This window comes from Miscanthus floridulus, chromosome 5 (genome assembly GCF_019320115.1).
Source record: "Miscanthus floridulus cultivar M001 chromosome 5, ASM1932011v1, whole genome shotgun sequence".
Lineage (NCBI taxonomy): Eukaryota > Viridiplantae > Streptophyta > Magnoliopsida > Poales > Poaceae > Miscanthus > Miscanthus floridulus.
In genome coordinates, this window is record NC_089584.1 from 95,478,174 (window position 1) to 95,484,307 (window position 6,134).

General features: G+C 42.6%; 1 long non-coding RNA gene across 4 annotated transcripts; it reads right to left on the reverse strand.

The window, feature by feature from the left end:
- Window positions 1-1,696: 1,696 nt before the first annotated feature.
- Window positions 1,697-5,289, reverse strand: LOC136452666 (uncharacterized). Of its 4 annotated transcripts, none has more exons than XR_010758881.1 (7): window positions 4,997-5,289; window positions 4,855-4,918; window positions 4,174-4,254; window positions 4,012-4,090; window positions 3,602-3,678; window positions 3,355-3,485; window positions 1,697-1,882 (listed from the first exon to the last, which is right to left on the reverse strand). It is a non-coding gene; the product is annotated as an uncharacterized lncRNA (long non-coding RNA). The 4 variants fall into 4 exon arrangements; XR_010758880.1 differs by having other exon boundaries at window positions 1,697-1,887; XR_010758879.1 differs by having other exon boundaries at window positions 1,697-3,485.
- Window positions 5,290-6,134: the final 845 nt, after the last annotated feature.

A 6,134-nucleotide genomic window follows, 5' to 3' on the forward strand; every position in this document is an offset into this window, starting at 1 on the left:
ATCTGCAACATGAGGCGTGATGCGTGAAGGGTGCAGACTCCCGATTCAGAAATGAATTCGACCGATGCATAAGAATTGGAATTCGATGACGGCGACTCTTGAACCGCAGTCTGGCCGACCTTAACGCAATGTACAAGAGACTCAGAGAGACTGAAGAAGAAAGAGCAAGGTTGCCCTCGATGCAAGAATTTCAATGTCTAAATATGGCGCCGTCGATCAAAGATCGTCCATGATGTAATGATTAATAGACTAAGGACGGGCCTGATGATAGCGCAGTTGCAACGTAACGATCAACCAGCCACACGATACACATGATTTTGACTCTGTGTACGATCGAGCTGGCACAGAGAGGGAGAGCTGTTTGCCACTAAGCTCATCGATCAGGACACGTCAGGTAGACAGGATGCTCCTAATGCCAGAGCCAGACGAAAGGCGGTAGTTGATCAGATAGCGATGTCTGCTCTCCCCGGCGCTCGTCGCCTTTGCAGATTAATTGATAGATCCGTGCATGCGCATTGCAAAACAAAGCTGGCGGCAGCAACGCATGCACATGGCAAGCTGAACCTGCAAGTTCCGTTCTGTTCTGAATTCTTCGGGTCCGAGCCAGGCCACACTCCTCTCGCTCTGCTCTGAATTCTTCGGGTCCAGTTGGACTGTTAAGAGCCTTACCCACCAGGTCCACGAAGAACAATGCTGGCGATATGCATGTCTGCATGTTCATCTGGCTTTTGCAGGCACCTCCCAACTCCCATGCTTCCACCACCAACCCGGCCGGAAAGCTCACAGGAATGATGACTACCGATGCATGTGGCGGCTCAAACTTTGATGCCGTGCGATGAAGCCGTTGCCCGTTGATCATGAGTTCATGACTCATGAGACCATGAAGTTTGTTGTACTGTACTGTATATGAGGAAGTTGCTGTTTGGGCGTTTGGCATTCCAATTTCAAAAGAGCTAAAAAGAAGTGAATTTAGATTGGAGCCATTCTGCATTGTTAGCATACACAGATGTGCGGCTGCCTTCGGGGCGGCCGACATTAGCATTGTCACGGAAGGTCTTCTAGGCCTGGTTTGGTTCCAAATAAGTTACCTACTTATAAGTTAAAAAGTGAAAAAAGTGACTTATTTTACCAAACACCATCGACTTATAAGTCACCCCTGCTTATAAGTTTTAAGTTGGTTCACCCCTACTTAAAACTTATAAGTCACCCTTTTTCGCGTGGGGCCCACACCTTTAATGAGATTATAAGTCATCTACAACCAAACAGGCATGACTTATAAGTCACTGGTTTCAGTCACATGACTTAATAAGTCACCTGACTTACCAAACAGGGCCTTAGATGATTCAACACTGTTTTTTTTTTTTACAACTGCACGGGGAAAGAAGCGATCCTTTTTTTTTTTTTAGGAACAAGAAGCGATCCTAGCTAGCGCAGAAGGAGAAATTTGGACAAGCTTGCTCTGGGTTGGGCTGCATGCATGAGGTGAAAACTGGGAAGCAAGTCAGATCATAACGTGGGCCAAAACTAGTCCGCCGACATGTAATGGGCCTCCAACAAGGAGCAAAGGGCCCGCAACAGGCACAGAACAACCCCATCGTATGCAAACAGATCAGTCACAGGTATGCCCGTACTAACGCTACGGTTTCATTTCAAGGATGTCTATGAAAACAACCAAACAATGATATTTTTTTCCTCATAGTTCAAGTTTTACACAATTGTATATGACCATACATATAATCCGAAAAAGACTTATGCATAAATGCATAATAAAGTTGTCTCGCCTCAACCATCTAATTTAGGTCGTCACCGATCCACGCCAACTCCGCTGACCCGAAGCCATGCGTCGTCCCGGACCACCCTCGCCGAGCTCGTCCTCGTCTCGCTGCCCTTGAAGCAAACCAAGACACAAACATTCAAGCAAATCATGTGTAGTCATTCTTGCACACAAAGACCAAGTAAATGCAGAAGCAGATTTAGCAGCAGGATAACAAAGGAGAGACACCAGCCTAGATTACCTCACCTGAAGGGCTAGTCAGCGACTCTCGCCCTGTTCGCTTGGGCTTGTTTGGCTGATAAACCATGGCTGAAAGTACTATTGGCTGATTTGGTGTGAGAGAAAAATATTGTTCGTTGGTTGAAAAAGTACGGCTTATAAGCCAATCAAGCCCAATCGAACAGGGTGTCTAGCTATTGCCTTCCAATGAAGGGCCAGCCTAGATTACCTCACATGTAGGAGTTAGAAAGGAGCATCACTGCTCAGGAGAGAATCAGGGGGTGTTTGGTTCTTTAGTCGCTCCTAAAATTCATGTCACATCGAATGTTTAGATATTAATAAGGAGCATTAAATATAGATTAATTACAAAACCAATTACATAGATGGAGGCTAATTTCCGAGACGAATTTTTTTAAGCCTAATTAATCTGTCATTAGCACATGTTTACTGTAGCACCATGTTGTCAAATCATGGACTAATTAGGCTTAAAAGATTCGTCTCGCAAATTAGTCGCAAGTTATGCAATTAGTTTCGTAATTAGTCTATATTTAATACTCCATGCATGTGTCCAAACATTCGATGTGACAGGAATTTTAGGAGTTCCCTCAATAATTCATCAGTTCAGGTTAGCAAATGAATGCAATGTCAGACACACGCATGTATATTAAAAGTAATGAATAGTTCATCGACTATTCATGAACCCTCCACCATCAACCTACTTTTGAAAACCGCAACTTGGAGTTTGCTTTAGGTAGAAACACCAAAAGAAAGTGATGGAGCAATCAATTAATTTTGAGATAGTGACAAAAACTTTGCAGGGTGCTTATCAAATTATCCTCTCCATGTATTATCCAGCAAACTATTCATCAAAGTTGAGAAGTCATTTCCAATTAACTGTTCCCTGATAATGTAATACAATTTCCATACTTGACCCTAGGAGCTAGCTAGCATAAATCTGTCAGGACACAAATTGTATTTCTCAGTTCTATTTTTTATTGGCAATGCAGAAACTGAGAAACAACATCATATCACTGGCAATGTATATTATATTATCCATTTCAGCAATAATTTAATTTGGTCTACGTGAACCTGCTAAAGAGGTACATAAGAATATAACCAACGCTTTTAACAAAAGGAACCCATTGTTGACTGTAAAGCCAATATTGAGAATTGTTTAAGTCTCATTAGGGCAACCTATGACTGTCCAATGTCTGCAGGCATTTATTAGTTATAACCTCTCTTGAAGTAAGGTGTGCAAAAATGAAAACACATGACATATCAATTCCATATGGTACCATATATGAAGTGGACAGAAAAAATAACAATGTGGAGGTAAACAGAAAGTTGTTCTCAGTTCTCACCTGTGTCGTGGTAAACAATAGTGCCTCTGTTGGATGGAGCAATGCCAAAAAAATACAGAAAAATTTGCTCCAAGAAGATACATCAGTCTATAAATTTTTGGCCTCTTGACTCAACCGTTTTTTAGGGAAATCTGTTGAGCGAACATCAAAATATCAAAAAATTTATTAGTTGATACAAAAGGGACATGCCAATAGTAACCTAGTAGTTTATTAGGGACATGCCAAAGAAGCTGACAAGAGAACATGCCATATTTTCAAGATACACATGGGGAAACGACCGGTGTTTGCTACCATGAAGGCAAGTCCGCTTCACCACATCAGTTCCTGCAGGCAAGGGAAAAAATTACAACTCAGACATAGATAAATTAGATGGCCAGTAATTGGTACTTGGATGAAGGATAGCATCAGTTCTACACCTAAGGCATTTATAGGTGAAATTGGAGTTTGAAGAAGAGAATTCTGTACAACAATTTCGTTTCATCATTTTATTGGAGCATAAAACATTGATAAAAGATATGCAAGTTTGAAACTTAGAATATTTTTAAATAGTGTTAAATTTAGACCCGCCACGTCGTAGAGCGGCTTCAAATGACAAAATTAAACAATGTAAGGCACATTTGGATAGCTTAAATAAAATTAACTAATATGTCTACTTACCAACTTTTCTACTTGCTTAGATGCCCCCAAAATGTGCTAACGTAATGCAACCTTTGTTATCAACAAGTATATTTGCGCCCTGGAATATGACAAAATAACAAGAAGCCACATCATCAAAAGCATTTGCGGACACGATTCGTATAATAGGAGAAATTTTCTTGCCTTTATATCCCTGTGCATGATTCCATTGTGATGCAAATATTCCAGTCCAAGCAAAAGTTGTTTAGTATATTTCCTGATGACCTGATAAAGAAATAAACTGAATAAAAAAATACTCTTCACTGGTCAAGTCATCAATACCCAAACCCTCATGTAGTAGAGCAATCTTCAGTAGAGGGGGAAACACAAATAGCTAGGCATGATAATGTTAACAGATAATAACAAATTCATAAGTATTGTAGGGAACACTTTTGAACAGACCATGCATTCACACTTATCATGAAGGAAAAAAAAATAACCATCTCCTGTGACAGTTTCAAAGTAGATTGTGTGGTTTCATCAGGTTGCTGAAATCAAATTCCATAAAGCAGCACTGTACAAGAAATGTCATGGAAAAATGCAAAATAAAGTAGACACAACCACCTGAGATGTAACTTTCAAAAGATCAGCTTAACACTCAAGTTGTGTTAGATAAGGTAAGGCCCCGAGAATCACAGTTGCCAAGCAACTCTAAGATAGATACTACTACGAAGTATACACATGAAACTATTTTCGTGATGATAATGTGTGCCTAGAAATGACAAAAACTGGTTCAAGAAAAAAAAAGTAGACCATGGGAATCAGATTAATCTATAGTGTAAAACACTGGCAAGCGATGGAGACAAAGAGCACTGCATTGTTTACCTGAAAAGGGCAGGAACCAGATCGCCAAACAATTCATCCCTTGCATCCGCTGCATCAATGGAATCTGACAATTCAAAGATTAATTTACCTAGCAGTTCACTAAACACAAGGGGGGATGGAGGAAGGAAGAGGGTTGTCTCACATTGTAGAGGATGTTGATCTCGAGTGGTTGCGTGACGTCCAGAGCGCGCGCCGTCGTGGGCAGTTGTGGCCGCCGCCGCCGTGGCCTTGTCCTCCACAAAGCTGAAGCCACCAACGCCCTCCTGAGCCCACGTCGCTGCCTGCAGAGCCTGCTTGCCGCCACATCCCGCGCCGTTGCTGCACCTCGGGCCAGCGATCCTGGACTGCCGTGCCGGCGGCCTGCACTTGGCGTCCTTGGCCGGCGGCCTCGCCTGGTGGCTGGCGCCCTAGTCGCCTGCCCTGATGATTGGTCGCCTGCCCTGGTCGCGCCGTGTGGGGATATTTAACTTTTTAGGATCGGATGGCGATTCCTCGAATAACATTCAGCTCACTCGGATGCGGTGAACGGTAGATTTTGGCTGGTTTTGGATGATTAAATAGTATTCTATGAGCAGAGAATAAGCTGAAATAAGTTAGGATTATACTAGCTGAATGTAGTAATTATTAAAATTGACGTAGCAGCATTAAGAAAATTGATACACATTTATCACTTTTACTAGTGTAGCACGCTAGCTCCATAGTTCAGCTTGGATCGAGTCAGTCATCTCAAGTAAAATGACCACCCTGCCCTAGCTTCTTTGATCTCCCCCTCCCTTATCCCTCTCCCATCACTGACATGTGGGCTTCACAAGTCAAATCTTTCTTTAACCTCCGGCCATCACCATGCAGTGAGGGAGGAAAGGGGAGGAGCTCGCCATGCACAAGGCTCCGTCCATCCAGACCAATCCAATCCAGCAGACTCCCACATGACGGTGTATAACGCGAGGGAGAAAGCAGAGAAGGCGTACCAGCTTGCGGTGGCGAAGGAGGAGCTCTTCCTCGTCGGCAAAATCCACGGCGCGCACATAAAGGCCAAGAAGGCGAAGTGGCTTTGCCCGTCGCTCCCGGTGAAATGTTCTAATGACTAGAGGGGGAGTGAATAGCCTAATAAAAATTTCTACAACAACACTTAACAAAATGGTTAGGCAATTATGAGGCGAAGCAAGTGTTGCGCTAGTCTACTCAAAATACAAGCCACCTACCATAATTCTAGTTTAGATAGTATCTATTCACATAAAAGTTATGATACTACCCTATGTTAGTGTGCTCTCAAAGACTAA